The sequence below is a fragment of the Carcharodon carcharias genome, chromosome 12 (assembly GCF_017639515.1).
Source record: "Carcharodon carcharias isolate sCarCar2 chromosome 12, sCarCar2.pri, whole genome shotgun sequence".
In the NCBI taxonomy this organism is placed as follows: Eukaryota; Metazoa; Chordata; class Chondrichthyes; order Lamniformes; family Lamnidae; genus Carcharodon; species Carcharodon carcharias.
In genome coordinates, this window is record NC_054478.1 from 112,597,901 (window position 1) to 112,624,299 (window position 26,399).

At 44.6% G+C, this 26,399-nt stretch overlaps 1 pseudogene; it reads right to left on the reverse strand.

Annotated features, from left to right (window-relative positions):
• Window positions 1–4,160: 4,160 nt before the first annotated feature.
• LOC121284717 lies at window positions 4,161–26,184 on the reverse strand (annotated as a pseudogene).
• Between the last annotated feature and the right edge of the window lie 215 nt (window positions 26,185–26,399).

The window sequence follows — 26,399 nt, forward strand, 5'->3', positions numbered from 1 at the left end:
AGGTTATTATTCACACTTGAGGTAGATGTATAATGGGTTCCATGCGGGTCAGTATGAGCACCAGTGATTTTCTTGATCTATATTAAATACCTAGACTTGTTTTACAGGGCACAATTTCAAAATTTGCAGATGACACAAAACTTGGAAATATTGTGAACTGTGAGGAGGATAGTGTTAAACTTAAAAAGACCTTAGGCAGTGTAACCATCCGATGGAGCATACAGATTTCATCACAAAATAGCTAAACTTTATTACAGAGAGCTTTTTAGGTGCTACACGCTTGATCAGGACTCTAGTCAGGAAGCACCAGCCCCTGGATTGCCCGCACTTTGGGCTCACTGGTCGGAGCCTTAACAGAATATCACGTGACCTCTGATGGACAGCAGGAGGGGCTATACCCTCAGATACCACAGTCAGGCTGGTGGAATGGATGCATCCGGGGCAGATGAAATGTAGAGAAATGTGAGATGATTCATATTTGTAGGCAGACGTGGAGAGGCAAAATAAAATAAAGGGTAAAATTCTGAAGCGGGTGCAGGAGTGGAGGGGCCTGGGGTTTATGTGCACTAATCACTGAAGGTGCCAAAGTAGGTTGAGTAAGTGGTTAATAAAGCATATGGGTTCCTAGGCTTTATAAATAGGGGCATTGAGTATAAGAACAAGCAAGTTATGACGAGCCTGTATAAAACCCGGCTTCAGCCTCAACTGGAGTATTGGGTCCAATTCTGGTCACCACACATTAGGAAAGATGTGAAGACATTAGAGAAGCTACAGGGAAGATTGACAATCATGATTCCAGGAATGAGGAACTTCAGCCATGTATGTAGATTGGAGAATCTGTCACATTCTCCTTGGAGAAGAGATAAAGAGGAGATTTGATAAATGGTGTAATGAGGGGTCTAGACAGGGTTGATGGAGAGAAACTTGTCCCATTGGCGGAAGGATTGAGAACTGGAGGACACTGATTTAAAGTGATTGGTAAAAGAAGCAGCAGCAACATGAGGAAAAGTTGGTTTACACCATCAGTGTTTATGACCTGCAATGCTCTACCTTGAGGGTGTAGTGGAAACAGATTCTATTGAGGCTTTCAAAGGGAATTCAATAATTATTTGTAGTGCAAACACAGTGGAGTGGGACTAGGTGAGTTGCTCTTGCACAGTGTAGGCACAGAAAAGATGGGCCAAATAGCCTCTTTCTGTTCTGTAATCATTCCATGGTTCCATGAAATTAAGCAGATTGATGTCTGGTGTTCTAACTGCTGTCATGATGCTTTCATTGTCCCACACTCCAGTGTTCCAGCTGCATATGAATGACCACGGCAAATCAAAGGATGATCCCTCGGTGACAAGCGCTATCTGCTGATGACGTGGCTTGTTTCTTGATATCATGTGGAGGGAATCGAATTGGGTGAAGATTGGTATTTGTGATGCTGGGGACCTCAGTAGGAGGGTGATAAGGATCATCTTCTTGGCACTTCAGGCTTAAGATGGTTGCTTTAGCTTTGCTTTTTGTACTGTTATTCTGGGCTCCCCCATCATTGAAAGTGGGTATATTTGTGGAGACTCCTCCTCTGGTTAGTTGTTCAATTGTTCACCGCCATTCGTGACTGGATTTGGAAGGACTGCAGCGCTTTGATCTGATCTGTTGGTTGTGGGAGCACTTGACTTTGCCTATCACATGCTGCTTCCACTGTTTGACATGCATGTAGTCCTGTGTTGTAGCTTTCCCAGGTTGGCACCTTATTTTTAGGTATGCTTGGTGCACATCATGCCCTCATGCACAGTTCATTGATCAACCATGATCATACTGAAAGACAGAATAGGCTTGAGGGGTTAAATTACCAAAACCTGTTCCTATTTTCCAGTTGTGAATCTTAAACGGGCCATCATCCCTAGCTGCTCCCTCTCCCAATGAGTCATTCAATAGGAGAATGCAAAAGTTACCAAGGAACTTCATTCTCTACCCAAAGAAATGAGAAGATAGAACCACCTGGCACATTCAGCAAGTAGAACTGCTTTACCAGTCCCTGGTCATTGGATTGTAAGTACTTTACATAAAGATGCTTGTGCTAACTGCATATATACTCACACCCTCCAGCTAATCACGGGTCATGTGATGTACTGTTGGGGCTCCAACCAGTGAGCTCTTAGTGCGTGCAATCTGCGGGGCGAGGCTTTTCCGATCAGAGATCTGGTTGAACATGCAAGCACTGAAAATGCCTCTGTAATAAAGTTTAAGTGTTTCTTGATGAAACCAGTCTGCTCCATAGAGTCATCACAATTCTGGAGAAGATTATGGTTATTTCATTAACTGAATTTCAATTCCCCAGCTGCCATGATGGGATTTGAGCTCATGACTCTTATCTACATGTCTGGAATGTCAATCCAGTAGTATAACCACAATGCCGCCATACCCATTGCCATGCCATCTAGGACTCAAGACTTACATTATGGGGAACGTTCATATAAACCTGGATTCATTGGAATATCGAAGGTTGATGGATGATTTGATTGAAATGTTTAGGATTTTGAAAGAAATTGTTAGGGTATAGAGAGAATCCTTTTCAGCAGGTCTGGGTGTCATTGGAAGGAAAGATAAGGGAAACAACATAAAAACCAGAGCCAAGCTATTCAGGAGAGGAGTTAGGAAATACTTTCTGCACAACTAATGATGAAAGTGTAGAAATTTCTCCCACAAAAAACTCAAATAATAGTTTTAAATCTGGCATCAATAGAATTTTATGAACCAAGACTATTTAAGATTATGGAGCTAAGATAGGAAGATGCAGTTAGAATACAAATCAGCCATGATCTCATTGGACTTTGTTAGTTGTTTGGAAGCCTGTTTGAATCTCGCTTTGAACTGTCTTCTTATGTGTCCACTTCTGTGACAAAAATAACATTCAACTTTTTTAAATTGCCAATCATTAGAAGTATGATTGTTTCCATGTCGATAAAAATTAGTTTTCAACTTTGTTGCTAAACTGTTTTCTCTAATTTTTCAGTTAGCAGAGGTTGTTTCCTGCTATGTGGCAGAGTCCCAGCTTTTCGCACCACTTTCCGCTGACTGTTTCTGCCCAACTGGAGAACGGCGCCATTTGGCATCCCTTGAATCGCTTGTGAATCCCTTCCAATGCTTTCCATTGCAAGCACTATTTCTAATGCTTCCTTGAAATCAAGATTCACCTCAGCCAGCAATCTTCGCTGAATACATGTCTTCCTGAACAGCACATACTAAACGATCCCTGAACATGTCATTCAGGGTTTCACTGAAATCACATATTCCGTGACTTGTTTTAATTTTGCCACATAGGTAGCAGTGGTCTCTCCTAGGTCTCTATTCCATGAATTGAACCTGAATCCTTGCATTGTGCCTGAGGGCTTGGGTTGAAAATGTCCCTTAACAAGGTCTACTAATTCACTGAAAGTCTATTAATCTGGGACACTGGGGCTGTCAAGCTTCAAATTAACTGTAGGTTTTGCTCCCTCAAGTACTCAGAAGGATCACCCTCCACTTTTCCTACCCCGTTATTTTGTTGGCCTGAAAAAAGAATGCAAGACGTTCTACATATCGAGACCAGTCGTCTGTTGCTGGCTCAAAGGGATCGATTCTGGCAAGCTGTGACATCTCAGATGAGTATATCTTGTTTTCTTTCTAAAGAACTTAGATGCTCACAATTACTGGATGAGGTACAGCACCAGATCTGATTTATCCTCATTGCCAGTTTGTTATAGAGTTAATTTTCCAGTTAACTTTTCTAGTGGACACATTTAACTTTATTTACAAGGCAGCAGCAGCAAAGACATGTGTGTATCAAACTCTGTAACTAAAGAAGAGCTCTCTTCTAGAGATTCCCTGCGCTGTTAACACATTGGTTTACACAGGACATGTGACCTTATAACACAGGGTTATTCTTAAAGCTACAGTCCAATGTTTCCCAAAACAATAATTACTATACTAATCCAGTGACATTACCACTATGCCACCGCTCCCCCACCACATGTGCTAATTAATACAAGGCAACGATACTGTACTGTTTATAAATGGTTCTAAGAAAGCTAAAAGAAATTAATTAGGATAACTGTCAGTCAAAGTTAAGGTATTTTATTCATGTTTGGAAATACTTCAACAGGAATAATGTCATGTTTTAAAACATCAATTTAAAAATCTCTCATGCGCCTGAAAGATCCGATAGTTGAGCTGTAGCCGCCCCAGTCACCGTATCTCCTGTATTCACCGGGTCTCATGAAGTACTGTCGGCCTCTATAGTTGGGATGTTCATAGAAGATCCAGTAACCATCCATCACTTGGCAGGAGTGAATGTAACGATAACGGAAACGATCATAGACAGATGGAAAGTCATCCATGAATTCCATCATCTGTCCTCCAAAGTCAGGTCTCTCATAAATCCTCATTCTGTAGGAGCCTCCTCAGTACTGTAATATAAGGATACTATTAATGCTCGCATTTGTAAATATACATTCAGTACATGTAGGTAGGAGAGTATGCGAGAGAGGTTGATTTAAATGATATCACTAACAATGGAAGCAAGGTTGAAGCAATTTCATAAAATCTTCATAACCAGTTGAATACAATAGATCTTTATGTCCACTAAGCATCTTTGATATCTTCATTATATAGATAGGCAGCTTGTGAGAGTGGGGATCTTATCAGTAGTCTCAAATGATATGATTACCAGTTGAAGCAAAAGCCGAAACGATTTTATAAAATCTTTTCATGCAGTTGAATAAGGTGATGACCTTCATGCAGCCCTTGAGTAAATTTTAATGAGCAAAGTAGAATATTTCTAATAACTTTGAACTGATTCCACTGTTTCTGTATAGAATGTTGGTTTCTCAGATCTACGCATTAAAGGAATAGAAATGAGGTGATCTCTCTACAAAGGGTGGCTATCAGATTTTGTTTCTTTAATACAAAATACTGTATGAGTAGGAGCAATAGGAACAATTTCACCCAACCCATTTCAGCCAAGTGGCAACTCAACCTTGTATTTAAAATGGCTCCAAGTCAATAATTTGGTTTTCAGTTCTTGATGCTTGACCTGTATGAAAACTTAATTGTCAGAGTAACTGGTCACAAAAGACATAACACATTTCATTCCATCTTTATAACCTTTAGACAATATTGTCTTTGAAACCTCTGCTGCTTTAGAAAAAGTTTGGTTGTATCTAGCATACATAAACAAAACAGATTGGATGAATAAATTCATCGTACCACGGATGACTTTCAAAAGGCATTTGATAAATTACCACAAATCTGATTTATTTCAAACACTGAAGCACATGGCATGAAAGGGCAATTTAAATCTGGGCACATAGTTTGTTAGGGAATCGGAGGTAGAGAGCAGTGATGAATGGATGTTCTTCTAAATGAAATTAAATCTGCAGTGGTGTCCCCTAGACTTTGGTAGTAGGACTATTCGTGTATATAAATGACATGGACTTGGATGTAAGAAGTACAATTTAAAAGTTTGCAAGTATTGTAGTAAATAGTGAGTTGGATAGATGCAAACTTCAGGAGAATATAGACAGACTGGTGAAATGGGTAGACAGGTGACGGATGAAATTTTAATGTGGATAAACATGAAATGATGCACCCTGGGAGAAGAAACATGGTGAAGCAATATAGTCTAAATTGAAATTATGAGAATGATTCCATAGATAAAGGATGGAGATTGGAGGAGCCGGGGCTTTCTCCTTAGAGAAGAGAAGATTGAAAGGAGATTTAATAGAAGTGTTCAAAGTTATGAGAGATCTCAACAGAGAAACTATTCCCATTCACCGTATTATTGAGAACCAGAGGATACCATTTTAATATGGTGAAAGTACTAAAGGTGTCATGAGAAAAACTTCCTTAAGCAGCAGATGTCTAGTGTCTGGAATGCACTGCCTGAAAATGTGGTGAAGGCAAATTCAATCATGCTTTCAAAAGAGCATTGGATAATTGTCAAGAGGAAAAGTTAGCGGGGCTGTGAGGGGAGGCTAGGGAATGGGAGTTAGCTGAATTGTAGTCACGGAGAGCTACCAGTGACACAATGGGCCAAATGATCTTCTTTGCTGCAATCATTCTATGAACCTAATGCTCCTGAATATTTTGGAGGTTGTTCCAAGAACAGAGGGACTTGAGTTACATATTCACAAATCCTTGGAGGTAAAAGAGCAAGTTGGGAAACTTTTTAAGAAATTGTGTGGGATACTGACTTTGTAAATAGGTGTATTGAATACAAAAATCTGATTAAGCCCAGCTGTAGTACTGTGTACAATGCTGGGCACCATATGTCAGAAAGGATGTCAAAGCCCTGGACAGCATGCAGAGGAGCTTTGGAAGGATGATACGGAGATGAAGAACTTCAGTTACGTGGAAAATTTGTAGAAACAGGGATTATTACCCTTAGAGCAGAGAAAGTTAATGGGGCACTACATAGAGATAGTCACCATCATGAAGAGGTTTGACAAAGCACTTATTCCCTGCAAGTGCATCAGCGAGCAAAATAATTGTCAAATGAACTAGAGGGCAATGAGGAGAAATTATTGCACATAGAGGGTTGTTATGATCTGGAACAGGTGCACACCCTGAAAGTGTGGTGGAATCAACTACCATTAGGCCTTTAACAAGGCAGTTAGGCATGTATTTGGAGAGAATTGATCTGTGCAGTTTTGACTGTAAAACTGAGCTATGGGATTAAAGCAGATAGCTCTTTCAGAAAACCAGCAAAAGCACAGCAGACTGAATAGTCTCCTTCTGTTCTGAAAGATTCTACAGTTCTAAAAATCCAATTGCTATATGCAGAGGTAAATTTCTAGTCCCCAGTAAGCATCCACAAAGGTGAGATGATTGCTGGCCTGTGTTTCAAAAAAGTTGGAATATAAAGGGCTGGAAGTTAAGTTTCAGCTATGCAGAGCTGTGGTGAGACCCTACCTGGGGCACTGCAGTCAGATCTGGGAACCACACCTAAGGTAGAATATATTGGCCTTGGAGGAATTGTAATGCAGATTCATAAAAATTATGTGGGAGCTGAAAGGCTTAATTTATGAGGACAGATTGTATAGATAAGGCTAGTATTCCACTGAATAGAGATGATTGGGTGTTTAGGATGATTAAAGGGTTGAATAGGTTAGATAGAGAGAAACTATTTCTTCTGGTGGGAGGTTCAAAAACAAGAAGACACAACCATAAAATTAGAGTGAGGACATTCAGAGATAATGTCAGAAAAGATGGTGGAAATCTGGTGTCTCTACCCCATTATTGAGGCAAAGTCAATTAAAAACTTCAGAAATGAGATTGAGAGATTTTAGTTTGGTGGCGGTATTGAAGCTTACAGAAACAAGGCAGGTAAATAGAATTTTGAAACAGATCAAACATAACTCAGTTGAATGGCGCAACAGGCTTGAGGGGCAAAGCAACCTTTTCTTAAATTACTTTGGTCCCCTGAAAACAAACCATCAAACTGTAGCTTACATATGGGTAGGAGCGACATGACCTGATACAGTCATTGAATCCCATCCAGCGCTGGTAGTCAGGATATTCTCCCCTGCTCAGAACATACAGTATCCCATGTAATTGGGTCTCTCATACACCACCTACCACTCACTCTCAACATGGACGGAGTTACAGCGTTACAGAGGCTGAAGTAAGAGTGCAGGTCAGCACAGTCACTACGGCACTCAAAGTGCCGACCCTAGAAGTTCCTGTCCTCGTAAAAGATGATCTGTGGAAAGACACAGGTTTATTAATGAATAATATCTCAAACTAGGAAATTTTTAATGAATAATTCTAACACAATACATATCCTTGCCTTTCACATTTTGAGCTCAGAGTTAGCTAAGTAACGGTCTGAATGTTTCACTGCTTCACACAGCTCAGTAGTTATATGCTGGACAGAAAGGCCTCTTTGTGCTGTACTTTGTTATTCTAATGATTCAGGAGTGAAAGTCAGCAAAAAACAAAATGCACATTGTATTCATGTAGAAAACCTCCTAAAAGACACCTGATATGTCATTGATTCTTTCCCCTTTGCCTTCATGTCATTTTAATTGACATGTCAAAAGAGCAGCAAAATGCATCCTGTTCTGCTGCATTTCCAGAATAAGTGTTGTGTTATTTGCTTTTAGTGGCTGCCTATCAAGCGTCACTTGGTGGGGCATGGAAATGAGAATCTGACAGGGATGTGCACATGCCACTAACAGAATCTGCCAACTTTTCCTCTAATTTCGATGGAAGGAAAATCCAGTGGGTTCTGAAACCAAACTGAATATGCCTATGTCGGATTTTCCTTTCCATGCCCTGCCCACATGATGCTTAATGCCCAGGTGGTAAAGATGGGGGAAAAATAGTTCAGTCTTTACCTGATGTGGACCTGCTTCCCTTTCTTTGTTTCAGAGTTATAGGAGTAAAGGAGCAACAGAAAGATAGATTCTAGATAGCAGCAGCAGTTAAGAACCAGTTTAGACAATAAATTGGGAAAAGGGGTTCTCAAAATAACAAATGAAAACAAAAGCTTGATTCCTAATAGGTGATGTTTCTGTTACCTCTCCCAGTGAAAACATTTCCCAGTGAGGTTGGCTGAATATTTCTGAGCTTCATATGATTCACCTTGGTCATTAAGGCTCCTTTATTTGGATTATATTATAAGCAACATGCCCACCAGATGCTACTCCATTGGGGAACATCAGAATCTCAAGTGGTGACAATAATTGATAGTAGGTGGAAGTTTGATTTCTGTCTGCTTCAAATTAGAGATAAAACCATTAGTAAGAATTTCTGCTTTTCAGAATCCAACCTTGTTGAAGGCCATTTGTTGTGTATTGCCCACTGCTAAATCCCACACAAATAGTTCAGTCGTTCCTTTCCCTTGCTTTTGCCTGGGATAAAAATGAGATGATAGCCACAGTCCACACAACTGGCAGTAATGCCAGGGTTTGTATTAACATAGAAACATAGAAACTAGGAGCAGGAGTAGGCCATTCATCCCTTCAAGCCTGCTTCGCAATTCATTATGATCATTGCTGATCATCCAACTCAATAGCCTGCTCCCGCTTTCTCCCCATACCCTTTGATCCCTTTCGTCCCAAGAGCTTTATCTAATTACTTCTTGAAAACATACAATGTTTTGGCCTCAACTACTTTCTGTGGTATCGAATTCCACAGGCTCACCACTCTCTGGGTGAAGAAATTTCTCCTCATCTCAGTCCTAAATGGTCTACCCCATATCCTCAGACTGTGACCCCAGGTTCTGGACTCCCCCACCATCCGGAACATCCTTCCTGCATCCACCCTGTCTAGTTCTGTTAGAATTTTATAGGTTTCTATAAGATCCCCCCTCATTTTTTTGAACTCCAGCAAATATAATCCTAATCGACTCAATCTCTTCACATATGTCAGTCCCGCCATCCCATGAATCAGTTTGGTAAACCTTCACTGCACTCCCTCAATAGCAAGAACATCCTTCCTCAGATAAGGAGACCAAAATTACACATGATATTCCAGGTGTGGTCTCACCAAGGCCCTGTATAATTGCAGCAAGACATCCCTGCTCCTCTACTCAAATCCTCTCACTATGAAGGCTAACATACCATTTGCCTTCTTTACCACCTGCTGCACCTGCATGCTTACCTTCAAGGACTGGCATACAAGGACACCAGGTCTCATTGCACATTCCCCTCTCTCAATTTATAGCCATTCAGATAATAATCTGCCTTCCTGTTTTTGCTACCAAAGTGGATAACCTCACATTTATCTACATTATACTGCACCTGCCATGCATTTGCCCATTCGCTCAGCTTGTCCAAATCACCCTGAATCATCTCTGCATACTCCTCACAGCTCACCCTCCTACTCAGCTTTGTGTCATCTGCAAATTTGGAGATATTACATTTAGTTCCCTCATCTAAATCATTAATATGTATTGTGAATAGCTAGGGTCCCAGCACCGATCCCTGCGGTAACCCACTGGTCACTGCCTGCCATTTATTCCTACTCTTTGTTTCCTGTCTGCCAACCAGTTCTCCATCCATCTCAGTCCCCTACCCCCAATCCCATGTGCTTTAATTTTACACACCAATCTCTTATGTAGGACTTTTCTCGAAAGCCTTCTGAAAGTCCAAATAAATCACATCCACTGGCTCCCGCTCATCAACTCTACCAGTTACATCCTCAAAAAATTCCAGTAGATTTGTCAAGCATGATTTCCCTTTTATAAATCTATGCTGACTCTGTCCAATTCTGCCACTGTTTTCTAAGTGCTCAGCTATTCAAATCTTTTATAATGGACTCTATCGTTTTCCCCACTACTGATGTCAGGCTGACTGGTCTATGATTCCCTGTTTTCTCTTTACCTCCCTTTTTAAATAGTGGGGTTACATTAGCTACCCTCCAATCTGTAGGAACTGTTCCAGAGTCTATAGAATCTCTGAAGATGACCACCAATGCATCCACTATTTCTATGGCCACTTCCTTAAGTACTCTGGGATGTAGATTATCAAGCCCTGGGGACTTATTGGCCTTCAATCCCATCAATTTCTCCAACACCATTTCCCTACTAATACTGATTTCTTTCAGTTCTTCCCTCTCACTAAACCCTGTGTTTCCCAACATTTCTGGTATGGTATTTGTGTCCTCCTTTGTGAAGGCAGAACCAAAGTATGTATTTAGTTGGTCAGCCATTTCTTGGTTCCCCATTATAAATTCCCCTGTTTCTGACTGTAAGGGACCTACATTTGTCTTCACCAATCTTTTTCTCCTCACATACTTATCGAAACTTTTACAATCAGTTTTTATGTTCCCTGCAAGCTTACTCTAATATTCCATTTTCCCCTTCTTAATCAATCCCTTGGTCCTCCTTTGCTGAATTCTAAAGTGCTTCCAATCCTCAGGTTGGTTGTTTTTTCTGGCCAATTTGTATGCCTCTTCCTTGGATCTAATACTATCTCTTATTTCTCTTGTAAACCATGGGTTGGCCACCTTTCCTGTTTTATTTTTGCATCAGACAGGAATAAACAATTATTGCAGTTCACCCGTGCATTCTTTGAATGTTTGCCATGCCTATCCACCATCATCCCTTTAAGTAACGTTTCCCAATCCATCATAGCCATCTCGTGCCTCATACCATCGTAGTTTCCTTTATTAAGATTCAGGACCCGAGTCTCAGAATCAGCTACGTCACTCCCCAACTTGATGAAGAATTTTATCATATTATGGTCGCTTATTTCCAAGGGGCCTCACACTAGATTGCCAATTATTCCTTTCTCATTACACAATACCCAGTCTAGGATGGCCTGTTGTCTCGTTGGTTCCTCAACATGTTGATCCAGAAAACCATCCCATATACACTCCAGGGGTAGAATTTTGCCCTTGATGGGCGGGCGGGCCCCACCAGCTTGGTGGTGGGTGGCGAAATGGGCCCCGCCGCCATTTTAAATATGTGGGCCAATTAAGGCCTGTCCAGCGGGCTGCCCGATGGGAAGCGCTATGCGCTTCCCATGCGGGGGGGAGGGATTCCCAACTGTCAGAGTGCATGCGCATGAAAGAGCGCACATCTCCCTGAGGCAAAGCGCTGCCTCAGGGAGATCGCTGAAAGGCTGGCAAATATAAAAAATAGAACAATAAAAAATTCGTTAACATGTCCCCCTCATGTGAAAATGTCACACGAGATGGGACATGTTAATGAAATAAACAAAAACTGTATTAAACTTTTTTAAAACCACTATCAAACCTCATCCCGCCACTGGATGATGTTTATAAAAAATCACCTACCCGCCTGCCCATTGGGCCCGTGCGCATCCCGCTGCATAGCGTGCCTGCCGACCTAAATATCACAATGACGCCCGCATGCCAGCCAGAAGATGCTGCCCCAGGAATTCCTCCTCCACGGTATTGTTACTAATTTGATTTGCCTAATCTATATGCAGATTAAAGTCACCCATAATTACTGATGTTCCTTTATTGCATGCTTCTCTAATTTCCTGTTTAGTGCCATTCCCAACATCACCACTACAGTTTGGGGGTCTATATACAACCCCCACTAACATTTTTTGCCCCTTAGTGTTTCTCAGCTCTACCCATACAGATTCCACATCGTTGGAGCTAATATCTTTCCTCACTATTGCGTTAATTTCCTCTTTAATCAGCAATGCAACTCCACCGCCTTTTCCTTTTTGTCTGTCCTTCCTAAATACTGAATACCCCTGGATGTTCAGTTCCCATCCTTGGTAACCCTGCATCCATGTCTTCGTAATCCCGACTATATCATACCTGTTTACATCTATTTGTGCAGTTAATTTATCCACTTTATTGCAAATGCTCCTTGGGTTAAGGCACAAAACCTTAAGACTTGCCTTTTTAACATTACTTGTTTCTTTCCCACTATTTTTCTCTGAGGACCTGTTTGATTCTTGCCCTTGATTTCTCTGCCTATCACTTTTCTTATTCCCTTTTCTGTCTTTTGTTCTTATCCTTGATTCCCCCTCCTGTGACTCCTTGCATAGGTTCCCATCCCCCTGCCAGTTTAGTTTAAACCCTCCCCAACCACTCTAGCAATTACTCCCCCTAGAACATCAGTCCCGGTCCTGCCCAGGTGTAACCCTTCCAGTTTTTACTGGTCCCACCTCCCCCAGAACCGGTTCCAATGTCTCAGGAATCTGAAACCCTCCCCCTCACACCATCTCTTCAGCCATGTATTCACCCGATATATCCAGCTTTTTCTACTCTGACTAGCACGTGGCACTGTAAGTAATCCTGAGATCACCACCTTTGAGGTCCTACTTCTCAGCTTACTTCCTAACTCCCTATATTCTGCTTTTAGGACCTCACCCCTTTTTTTACCTATGCCTTTTGTACCAATGTGTACCACGACCACTGGGTGTTCACCCTCCCCCTTCATAATGTCCTGTAGCTGCTCTGAGATACCATTGACCCTAGCACCAGGGAGGCAAGATACAATCCTGGAGTCTTGTTTGCAGTCACAGAAATGCCTATCTATTCCCCTTATAATTGAATCCCCTATAACTATTGCATTCCCACACTTTTTACTCCTCCCCTGTGCAGCAGAGCCAACCGTGGCGCAACGAATTTGGCTGTTGCTGCTTTCCCCTGAGAGGCTATTGCCCCCAACAGTATCCAGTATATCTGTTTTTCAGAGGAATAGCCACAGGAGATTCCTGCACTGCCTGCCTAGTCCTCTTGCTCTGCCTGGTGGTCAACCATTCCCTTCCTGCCTGTGGACTCCTAGCCTGCGGTGTGACCGCCTCCCTATACGTGCTTTTCACGATACTTTCCGCCTCGCGAATGCTCCACAGTGTCCCCAGCCGCCGCTCCAGCTCCGAAACCTGGGCTTCCAGGAGGTGCAGCTGGAGACACTTCCTGCACACATGCTGGCCCCGGGCACTGGAAATGTTCCTGGCTTCCCACATAGAGCAGGAGGAGCACACCACAGCTTTGAGCTTTCCTGCCATGACTTACTCCTTTAAATTAAATTAAACCTTTTGGAAGATACTTAATATCCAATAGTATCAGTTACTCTAGAGCCCTTCTTCCCCGCTCCTCGTTGTTACAGAATATAGCCCTCACAAACGATGAACCACAAAATAAGACCTTAAAAACTGTAAGCGATAGAAGTAAGAATAATTACCCAACCGTACTCACAGTACTCAAAGGATGACCTCATTCCCTCCTCACCAAACTCCCTCAGTCACCAAACTCCAACTGAAGCACTCTACTGCAGGCCAAAGCAGCACTCAGGTGCAGACTGGTGCAGTTGAGCAAGTATTTCCTGCATAAACATAGAAGATGGAGAGCTGAAAAAAAAGCACAGATTGTATAGAAGTCCAACCGCCTTTCATTCCTACAGATGACCAAGAACTAGTGTTGACGAAGACTGTGCATGCCTAGGAAACTGGCCGCTTACATTTGCCACTTACTGCAGGATTTGGCATCACAAGGACATGGAAGGCACCCACTGCCAATGGCTGGGAAAGTGACCACAGCACACAATATCTATGCCAGTGGCTCCTTTCAGTGCTCCACAGGTGACCTCTGTGGGATTTCACAAGCCTCCACCCACAATTGCATCCATGAGGTCACAGATGCCACCTTTGCGAGGGCACACAACTTTGCGCATTTTGCCCAGGACCAGGACAGCCAGGGTGCAAAAGCGATTGGACTCTCCCAGATCTTGGGTTTCACATAGGCGCAGGGTGCGATCAACTGAACTCATGTGCCACTCAGACCTTCATCGCAACACACAGTGGACTACATGAACCACTGAACTACATCTACTGCAAGGGGTTCCACTTACTGAATGTACAGCTGGTATGCAACCACCAGAAACACATCCTGCAGGCGTGCATTCAGTTTTCAGGGAGTGTGCACGACGCCTGCATCTTCAGTCATTCACAGATCCCTGGAATCTTCCAGGGTCCACAAAAGCTACAGGGATGGTTCCTCAGGGACAAGGGCTACCCGCAGAGGCCATGGCTGTTGACACCCGTGTGATGGCCTCAGACTGCAGCAGAGCGAAGGTATAACAAGGCTCATGCTACAGCTCGACACTTGGTAGAGCAGACCATCGGGATGTTGAAGATGAGGTTCCAGTGTCTGGACCGGTCTGGTGGAGCCCTGCAATATAGTCCACAGAGGGCGTCATGCAGCGTCATCGTCTGCTGCGCCCTTTACAACCTGGTGCTGCAATGGGAAGAGGAACTAGCTGAGGAGATGACAAGGAGGATGCCAACGGGGATGAGGGTGAGGAGGCCCACAGAGGATGATGACAGGGATGAGGCCCTCACACTGGCTAGATGAGGCAGCTGCTAGATTTGTGGAGGATGATGACAACATGCAGTGAGGTGACCCCATAGATGCTCACATCACATCTGTGAACGTTTGACTCCAGCCTGGATTATGACAGCGTGAATACACTCTGTGACAATGCTCCTACCTTGGAGGCACAGTGGAGGCCCTAATAGACCCTCGATTGCAAGAGGATGATGATGACATGCAGTGAGGACATTCCGAAAATCTTCAGATAGCCTCTGAGAATGCCTGATTCCTGTCTGGCTGAGGGCAGATCGCTTGCGCTCTGTGATCAGGGTCATATCATAGAGACTGTCATGAAGCTATTAATGTATATAATATTATAGGAAAATATTTTTCTTTTAAAATAGAGATTCCGTCTGTGGGTGTGTCTTAATTGGATTAAAGCCAGCTAATCTTGGTGCTTTGATCTATAGTAGTTTTGATATATAAGAGAGATAGCGTGTATTTGCATTTTTTGAATCGAGCATTCAAGAAGTGGGGTGAAAACTGACACCTATCTAGCAGATACCAAGCCATATGTTTATATCACTAGTGAAATTGGCATTATGAAAGGAGTTTTATTGTTAAAAGAGGCTGGTGATACAATGAGAATTTACATTCAATGGACAGTGGTAGGTATAACTTCAGCAGTATTTGGGTGTGCAGAGCAGAGGCAATGTGAGATTAAAAGGCAGCTGTGAGCCTACCACTGTCTCCACAGGAACCAAAGTGAAAAGAACCTCATTTAGAACTCCTAAGGTGAAAATGCTTTGCCTGGTGTCTGGTTAAGTATATGGGTTGCTGTTGCCTTAAAGAGATTAGTTTGGGAATTTTTAAAAGTTATGTTAGTAGTAATTTGAAGTGTATATATATTTTAACCTATGTGAATTAATAAAACATTTCATTTAGTTTAACGTAAAACCTCGAGAACTGATGGCCTGATTCCTGAATTTAGAGTCGCATCTCACACATAACACTAAAAATTATAGGCTTCCTTATATTAAAGTTTCCCTCTGGGATTTTTAAATAACTCAGCTGTACCAACTGCATAACAGCACCTGAGCCTGCTGAAGAGGTGGAGGCCAGCCCCTCCTTAAAGTTGCTGAGAGCACACAAAGAGAATGATGGAATTCTGTGACGCCTGCGCACTACATTCTGACACCGCTGAAGGTGCAGGCAAGAGTAATGTTTCCAGGGAGTGTGAGGCCGGACCATGGGCAGAATTTTGTCCTTTGTGGGGGTGCTTGGCGGGGGTGGTTGGGAAGCGGCCGGCCGCCTATGATCGGCACAGGACCAGGATTTCATGCTGGCAGGCAAATTAAGGCCCGCCCAGCGTAAAACGCGAGTGGCAGTGCACAGCGATGTGCCAGTGCTGGGTTGCGGGGGAGGGGGGGGTTGCTGGGGAGGAGGTCAAGCAGGCCAAGTGCGAACTTTCTGCATACGCGTGAGTGAGGGCTTCATAATCTCCCTGAGGCACAGAGCTGTCTCAGGGAGATGAAGGGACATTTTAAAAAATAATTTAAAAAATAAAAATGTAATGAAACATGTCCCTTCATGTGACTCTGTCACATGAGCAGGGAGATGTTATCAATGAAAAATTAAAATTTTTATTTTATTTTTATTTACTTTTGGAAACCTCATTCTGCCCATGGATGAGGTTTGGAAACCTCTTCCACGGGCAGAATGAGGTTTCCAAAAAAATGCAAAGGCCACTTGGCCTTTTCACCTGCCCATCCACTGTTAGGTGGGCAGGAGTTGAAAATTTTCATTTAATTGATTACTTAATGGACTTAACTGTCCTTTTAATTGTTGGCGACTGTGGAGCGCGCCCACCGACTGAACAACCGCACGGCTGCGCATTGATGTCGGCATGCTCAGCCGATGACAACATGCGCCATTTCACGCTTGAGCAGGTTGGGTGCACAACTGCCCACCAAACAAAAATCGCTGCCCCATCACTTTGGTCTGGAGACGGCACAAAGCACAGGGAAGATGTCCTGGACTGAGACACCTGCCTTTATCTTGTGCAGAAAGGTTTCACATCTGACTGCCAAGAACACTGCTCAGCAGAACAAGGAGCCATAATCAGGGAAACATTCTTGGTAGTTTATTGACAATAGTGAACACTATGTACAAATGATTAACACCCATGCCCAGGCTGTGCAACTAATTCTCCTTAACTTTCCTAACCCTGCCGCTACATCTTGGTGCTCCCTGGCCAACCACAGCGGAGATGGAGGCAGCCTGCTGACTGCGACACCCTGCCCGTGATGACCATGGCAGGTGTGCTCTGGAGGGCTGAGACTTGGAAGCCCCTGGCCTGCTTTTGGGGTCCTGCGGATGTGGCAGTGGCACCTTCCGTGTCCTGTGGGGCTAGAACTGCTGAAGTCACAGGAAGAGGGGAGTTGGATGGGCCAGACACACTCGAAGTCACCTGGATGGAGGAGTCTGGAGTGTGGACCTGCTGATCCTCCTCCCTATAGATGCCTGGCGGCCCCAGGCTGGTTCCTTGAGGATCAGGGACTCCTGGAGTGAGATCAATGCACGGTACCCCTCTCACGTACATACAGTTGGAGGCCAACTATGGCATCAGCGATGGAGTTGACCCTGCGCAGCAGCGAAGTCCTGGACCAAAGTCTCCATGGCAGCCGCCATCCTACCAGTGTTGACCTCATTGCATTGGCATGCCAGTGCTGTCATCTCAGACTAAAGGTGGACGGACTCCTCCATTGTGCCTTGCAATCTGTGGAGTGCACCGAACATCCCTTCCTGATGTTCACGAGCCTGCCTTTGCAGCTCCAGCATCTGTGATATGACCAAGTCCAGAGGCTCGTTGTCTGACTCAGGCTCAGCAAAGCTCTGGCCTCCAGCAGTCTTCCGAGTGCCAGAATCTGACAAGTCCCTGCCTCCACCTGCTGTGGATCAGACAGTGCGATGTGCTCACCAGATTGTGATCCCGGGGCTACTCTAAAGCTAGGTCTTACCAAGGTGTGTGTCTCTGCTGCTGGTGGAGCATGTGGGTGGTGCTGTGACTGGACTTCAGAGAGGGTGCCTCCAGATTCCTCTTCAGAGGTTTCTTCTGGGCTTGATTGGAGGCCCTGGGTCATGGACTTCGTCGGCTGTTTGCCAGGTGTGTCTGTGAAAGCAAGGAGAAATAATTAGTGCATGGCATTGGCCTGTGAAGCAGGACACATCACTCACAGCATGGTTGCCTGATGGATGTTGCACTGCTGGACCCTTACTTGATTTAGCACCACTGACCTCACCATCAACACGGGACTGGTCCAAATCCTTGCCGACCAGCTGGATGGCTTTGTTTTCAAAGTCCTTGAGGACCTTGATTTCAGGCATTCCGCCACCGGTCTGTGACCTCTCCCTCTTGTTGTGTGCCAGCTTGTCCTGCATGAATAGAGATGGAGAAAGTCTAAGCAGGAGGCCTGCCAGGCCAGGTGATTGGACTCGAACTCAAGTTCTGTCGAAGGGTCATGAGGACTCGAAACGTCAACTCTTTTCTTCTCCGCCGATGCTGCCAGACCTGCTGAGTTTTTCCAGGTAATTCTGTTTTTGTTCAGGTGATTAGTATGTCTGGCCATGTGATCACATGGATGGGATGAAGATAATGATGGTAAGTGTGAGAGAGTGAATGGTGATGTCCCTTGAACCGGCAGTGAGTGTGATGGGTTTGTGGGTGTGAGTTGAGAGTGATGACAAGGGTGACTTACCCTGGCAGAACAGAGGAGATAATTCATCCTCTTGCAACTCTGGGTGGCTGTCCTCTTGGCACTGACCACTGCTGCCACTGCTTCCCAAGCCAAGTTAATGCTGTCATTGCCCATCCTGCAGCCAGAGCAGGGGTAGAGGACATCCGGGCCTCCATGGCATCCAAAAGGTGCTCGAAGGGACGCGTCGCTGAACCTGGGGACTGCAGTCTTCTTCAGTTTCAGGGCCATGTCTTCTGGGCAGCAGTGGTGGTCTGAAAGCGCTGAGATGTGTGCTTGCGGCCAGACTTTAAATATGGTGATAAAAACAAAAAAACTGCGGATGCTGGAAATCCAAAACAAAAACAGAATTACCTGGAAAAACTCAGCAGGTCTGGCAGCATCGGCGGAGAAGAAAAGAGTTGACGTTTCGAGTCCTCAAGACCCTTCGACAGAACTTGAGTTCGAGTCCAAGAAAGAGTTGAAATATAAGCTGGTTTAAGGTGTGTGTGTGGGGGGTGGAGACATAGAGAGAGAGAGAGAGGTTGGGGGGTGGGGTGTGGTTGTAGGGACAAACAATCAGTTATAGAAGCAGATCATCAAAAGATGTCAACGACAATAGTACAATAGAACACATAGGTGTTAAAGTTAAAGTTGGTGATATTATCTAAATGAATGTGCTAATTAAGAATGGATGGTAGGGCACTCAAGGTATAGCTCTAATGGGGTTTTTTTTATATAATGGAAATAGGTGGGAAAAGGAAAATCTTTATAATTTATTGGAAAAAAAAGGAAGGGGGAAACAGAAAGGGGGTGGGGATGGGGGAGGGACCTCACGACCTAAAGTTGTTGAATTCAATATTCAGTCCGGAAGGCTGTAAAGTCCCTATGGTGCCTGGCGTGAGAGCCAGCCCACCATGGAAATGGCATGTTTTCTGGGAGTGTATATAAATAATGTTGCAGGTTTGGGACAATACGGCGTGAAAACCTTCCAACGGGCCCAGCAGGTAAAAGGTGGTTTTATTCACCTGCTACCACACAATGCAAACCTGGGACAATTCCACCCAATGTTTCGTGTCCATATGACCCTGAAGATGAGTCATATGGACTCGAAATGTTAACTCTGTTTTTCTCTCCACAGAGTCTGCCTGACCTGCTGAGTTTTTCCAGCATTTTCTGTTTTCATTTCAGATTTCCAGCATATGCAGTATTTTGCTTTTAACTATCAAATGCAAGTCTTTCTTTTCCTTTTTTTTGATGCCTCAGAAGCAACTCTCTGCATTGCTTCCAGACCATTACCTAAAATGCTGGCACTGACTCCAGGAGATGGCTCCAGAGCTTTTACCATTTCATGGAATCAATTCACTGTCAGCAACTCTTAGACTGATCGCACCTGGAAACATTTGTGGTTCAACACATTACATTGGGTAAACGCTTTGTAATTATGGTCCCCAAAGTTTCCCACTACCGGGATCTTTCCTTGTCTCATGTCTGCTGCAGATAATTGTTAGTGAATGATTGTCATGATTAATTCACAATTCCATTATTTTTGTATCATGCAACTATTCAGATGATGGAAGATAAAGTAGAAGTTCCTTGGTCCTTTTTGCCTAGCAGTCCCAATTTGCTAACGAATGTTTCAAGCTGATAATGAGGATGTCATAGGAGTGAGTTGTGTCTCAGTCCAGATCCAAATATCATTGAAAATCTGTTAAGATACTCACTCTGCCATGTGCCTTAGCTGGCAAATTAGAGATCCAGGCAGCAAAGTCTCTTTGATACTCAAAGTTTCCACAGGGTACAAAGCTCATGAAGCTTGCTTTCAGCTTGTCCTTTGCAGCATTGTTGTCATCCTGCAGATTACAAGAAAGGTGCAAAGTGAGAAATTGGACATCAGGTATTTTATTGAGCAAACCCATCAGTCCTTCAATGTGTATGCAACCTATGAGATTGCATGTGTTTGTGTGAGTAGTGTTAAGTGTGTAAGGCTGAGGTGAAATGTATGAACATTAATTATGAGGCCTGATTGACAGAGATTGTTGGTGACCAATGGGGTGTAGTTGTTTGAGCAGTGACTGAAGCTACCAATGCAGTTGCTAAGATAGAGCATTTGACGATGCATTCGTTGACCCTGACCACATCTATAAGGTAATTGAACTTCTTGCAGCACTACATTCATGTCCTTGGAGCTTGATCCTGGTAATGACCTCCAGGCTCTGGGCTCCCTCTAGCTTGACAATATGTCTAGAAAGCTTCCTTCCCCAACGAGGATAAAGATCTCTCCTCCTTTCCACCCCTTCCACCTAAACTTCAGTGCGGCATCCAAATACAATGAAACCTGCTTCCTCCCTTGTTCTGCCATTCCTCATTCTTTGGAAGGTCAGATCTTCATCAACAACAAGGCCTGCTCCAGGCACAATGCATCTCCCTTTTCAGCAGTCCAAACTTGCTTTAAGTGGTGCACTCCAACTTTAAATGGTGCAGACTAGCTTAAAGGGGTGCAGCCTAACTTTAAGTAGTGCTAGCCACTCAAGATATTGGCCAACTGGTGCTGCATCCAGCCAGTGAACAGCATAGTTAGCTCTGGTTGGATGCACAGATCATTCAAATGAGCAGGCAGCAGAAATTGAAGTGCTGGGAGCATTGCAGCCAATGCGTATGAGTTAATTGCTGCAAGCTGTGTAAGAAATGTTAGTTTTTAGAATATTAGAGAATTATTTTAGAATTAGCAGGCACAGTGTAATACCATCTGGCAGAAGGCTGCTTTCCCTCTCTGGGAATACACGCAAACAGCCCCTAGAAATATCAGTGTCTCCTGGTCCAGGCTCCCGTGATATCATTCCTCAGTCAATAGGATGGCGTCTTGTACCGTCTTATCTATATCTATATCTGTATCTATATCTTGTCTAGTAAAGGCTAACAAATGACCCTCAGTATGTAGTAAACTAAAAGATGGCCTTGAGCTAAAGTGATGGACGAGGGAGGAGCTGACCACCCTGACACCTTGGATACCTGTCCTGTATTCATTGGTTAGAAGGGTTCAAGAGAGTGATTGACATAAGTAAACAACCAGCCCCTAGAAATAACTTAAATTAATGGGTCATCGAAGACAGCACAGTTCTCATCAGGGATCACTTCCTTCAGATGGAGAAAGACTGGAGTAAGAGCTTCCTAGCACTTCAGCAACTGAGCAAAATGTTGCTGCCACAAGCTGCAGAGATCAATACACTCTGCACCATCCAACCCTTTGTTCTTTGGGATCAATAAATTGCTCTCAGTTGTCAGGAGTTGTATGCTTTTCCTATCTGCTTAAGCTTATGCATCATATCTAAACTGTTGCTTCTTAATAAGCTGAATAATCTACCTTTAATTCACTTAAGAATTATCAGCCACCTATTTTGGGTAATCTGTGACCCCCAAACCTTAAAACTTACAGCTGTTTTCCAACAATCAAAGGTAACTTCCTGTGGAGTAGCATTGATCTTTGCTGTGTGTTTGTAAAAGTAAGTCATCCTGTTTGCTTGTAAAAGTGAAGCCAGGCTGCAGTTTTATACATATCTTGGAGGCAATGGTTGGCTGTGTGTTAAATGGAGAGGAGACAACAAGTGGTGAATGTTTGATGATTTTAATGCCCACCTCTGTAGTATTTTCTTATGCATGTTCTTGACACTTTATCTCTGCTTGTGCTTCTAAGTGCTAATGAAGAACCTGTGTAGCACAGAAAGTCCTTGGGGTTGATGCTGCAAGGGGCTGGTATGACTGCTGTTATGCTGTTTGCACTCCCGGGCAGTTTCCCCAGCGGACAACAAAGTAGTATGAAAAAGTTCAGTATTGTGTGCAGTATCTGTAAGAATACATGTTGAATAAGTTGCCAAGTCCTAAGTATGACAGCAAGGTAAATCTACCCAACAGGTCCATTTCCTACATACATTGTACATATATGGGTGTTACCAAGTGTTCTCAGACAACCTGCATTGACAACCAATCATACTAAGTCATTACGCAACCTTACAGCCCTTTCATTACTAAACCAAACACACCTTTAGAGCACACATTGCAGTCACTGGCAATTGAATGCCTTGGCAAACTTACATCTTCAAGAAGCTTTATATATAAAAGGATTTCAATGCAGCTATGTTGCATGATAGGTGGTTACTTACTGACACCAAGGATGGTTGTAGCTTTCCCACTTGTCTATCACGTGCATATACCCCTGTTTAAATAACTATATGGCCCGCATTGCAAGAGAATCAATTTTAGCTGAAGAATGATTCAGGAATTACAAGCCCTTAAATCTTTTTGAGGTGGCCATAGACAGACTGGTGAAATGGGTAGACACTTGACAGATGCAGTTTAATGCAGACAAATGTGAAGTGATGCACCTTGTGACAATACAAGATATGGGAGCAGGAGTAGACCATATGGCCTGTCGAGCCTCTTCTGCTATTCGATACAATCATGGCTGATCTTGGACTGAAACTTCACTTTCCCATCTGTTCCCCCCGAACCCTTGATTCCCTGAGACCAAAAATCTGTCTGCTCCAACCTTACATGTATTCAATAATGGTGCGTCCACAACCCTAAACAACACATGAAAGCAGCAGATCTAAATGGTCCTACTTTGAAGGGTGGAACAACAGAGAGTGGTGGTATTGCAAAATCACTGAACCTTACAGATGATGGGGCAAGTTAACAAAGCACTTAGGAACATGTATGAAATAATTAGCTTTGTAACTGAGGGAATTAAGCACAAAAACAAGGAAGTCATGCTAAACCTTTACACATCCCTGGTTAAGCCGCAACTGGAGTTTTGTGTACAATTCTGGAACGCAATTGTCCCAGAAATCAGCAAAGTCCGATATCGGGTGGGGAAATCAGTGTGTGACCTGTGATAGCAATGGCTACTTTTCCACTGTATCATGTGCCACTTTGTTTAAAAAATTGACAGGCACGGGTTTTACACCAGGTCACTGGTGGGACAGCCTCTGATTCACCAGTCCACCGTCACGCCAGGCTTTCAGTAAACTGGGCACCATATTCAAAGAGTTCCCCTGCACTGAGCTAGCACTCTCCAAGGGATAGGAAGCTGCTGGGAGCTAATGGCTGCCAAAGGGAGGAAGTCATGCTAAACCTTTACGCATCCCTGATTAAGCCTCAACTGGAGCTTTGTGTACAATTCTGGGCTCCACAATTTCTGGAACACAGGACGCAATTGTCCCAGAAATCGACAAAGTCCGATATCGGGTGGGGAAATCAGCCTGTGACCCGTGATGATAATGGCAGCTTTTCCACTGTATCATGCGCCCTCAGATTTAGTGATGCCTCCCTCGAGCGCCCACTGGATGCAGTGGAGGCCCGCCATGATGTCCCCTACCCCCACTCTAGGCAAAGAAGCTCTTCCAAGGTGACAAACCCTGCATGGGGTGCAGTGACAGCAATGGTCAGCGGCAACGCCCTCCAAAAGAGGACAGCCACCCAGTGCCAAAAAAGGATGAATGATCTCCTCTGTTCCACCAGGGTAAGTCACTCTTCTCGTTAGTCACAACTCACAAGCACCAGCTCATCACGTTTCCACAGGGATCGCACTCACTGCCAGCTCAAGGGACATCACCATTTACACTCTCACACGCACCTTCATCTGCCCTGCAGATCGTATCCTCATCCCATCCATGGCACCAATCAGCACCACACATGTCAGGTATCCTTCTCATCTGGAATGGCAGGCATCCTGCTTACACTCTCTCCATCTGTATTCATGCAGTATAAGCTGGCATGTAACAAAAGGAAGAGGTTGCAGATGGTGGAGGAATGCCTAATATCAAGGTCCTCACAGACTTTGAAAACAGAGCCATCCAATTGGTTGATGACGATCTGAACCATTCCTGTACTGAGGGTGAGGTCGGCACTGCTCTACCAAGTGAGGATCCAGCAGTGCAACATCCATCAGACAACCATGCTGTGAGTGAGTTCCCCTATTCCACAGTCCTCTGCCATGCAGTAATTACCTCTCCTTGCTTCCTCAGGCACATCTGGGAAGCAGCCGAGGGGGTCCACAAGCCAGGTCTTTGACTCCAACCCCGAGGACACCTCGGAAGAGGAACCTGCAGACACCAAAATTGAACACCCATCACAGCGCTCATCCACACCCTCCACCAGTGCAGAGAGACACACCTCAGTGGGACCTAGTTCTAGAGTAGCCTCAGGTCACAATCTGATGAACGCATCACACTATCTCATTCACAGCACACAGCTGCAGGGACTTCCCAAGTTTCCAGCACTCAGAGGATTGCAGAAGGCCCAAAATCTGCTGAATCCGAGTCAGATGAGAAGCTTCCAGGCTCAGTCATATCTCAGTTGCTGGAGTTGCAAAAGCAAGCTCAGGAACATCAGGAAGGTATGTCTGCTGCACTCCTCAGATTGCAAGGCACGATGGAGGAGTCTGTCCACCTTCGGTCTGAGGTGATAGCACCAGCGTACCAACGAACTCATGTCAACAGCGATAGGATAGCGACCAACATGGAGACCTTGATCCAGGACGTCAGTCCTGCACTGCTGCAGGAGCTGCACTCCATCATTGAGGCACTTTCAGGCATCCATCAGTGTCAAGGCAAAAGGGGTGTGGGGCATCTCAAGCATACTCCAGCTGCCCCTTCTTCTCAAGGAATCAGCCAGGGGCCATCAGGCATCCGTAGAGAGGAGGATCAGCAGGGCCTCCACCCAGGTGACTCTGTGAGCATCCGGCCATTCAAATCCCCTCTTCCTGTGACCCCAATTGCGCCAGCTCCACAGGCCAAGGAGGGTGCCACTGCCACACAGCAAGACCCCAAAAGCAGCCAGGGCCTTCCAGGTCTCAGCCCTCCAGAGGACACCCATCAAGATCATCATAGAGAGAGCATAACAGTCAGCAGGCCACCTCCACTTTCGCTGTGGACGGCGGGGAAGCACCAATACGTAGCAGCAGGGTTAGAATGGGCAGGAAAATGTAGCTGTACAACATGGGCACCAAGAATGTCTCCTTGTCCATGCTCCTTGTTATGTTGAGCAGTGTTCATGTCAATCAGAAGTGAAACCTTGCTTCTTGCAGGCTACTGTCGCAGTCCAGGGCCTCTCCCCTGTGCAGAGTGTAATCCTTTGGGCACAGAGATTGTCCAGCTTCAAAGTCACTCTCCAGATTATTGATTACTGCACCTCCTTGTGGCTTGTGTTTGCTGCAAGAATCTCGTACCCAAGCATCACTGGGTTTTGTGATGTTTTCTGTGTGCTCTCAGCATCTTAGAGATGGGGCTGCCCCCCTCCATCTCGACACCACTCCTGATTGGTGAAGGTGTGGTGCTGAAGGGAACAGGTGATGAAGCCTGCCAAAGGACTTTATTGTCTTGAAGTCCATGTGCCTGCTGTATCTCAGCAGCATCTCCCTGATATGAGAATCTTCACAGGTGTATGTGCGCTGCCCTCAGCCAGACAAGTGTCAGACACTCCCAGATGCAATGTGAAGATCTCAGGAGTGTCCTCACTGCATCTTGTCGTCATCCTCCTGGAATCTTGTGGCAATGAGGGCCTCACGACTACGCCTGCCTCGTCTGACCAGTGCAATGGCCTCATCACCTGCACCCTCGCCTTCCAGGAATTCATCACTCTTATCCCGTTCAACTTCCTCCTCATCAGAGGAGACATGCATCTCTTGCATCCCCTCATCATCTAGGTCCCGCCCTCCTTTGCATCGCCAGGTTGTGTAGCGTGCAGCAAGTCACTATGATGCATGACACCCTCTGGGGAGTGTACTGGAGTGCTCTACCAGATCTGTCCAGGCACCGGAACTCATTTTCAGGATGCCAATGGTGTGCTCAACCAAACTCCGGATTGTGGCACGAGCCTCATTGTACCTTCTCTCAC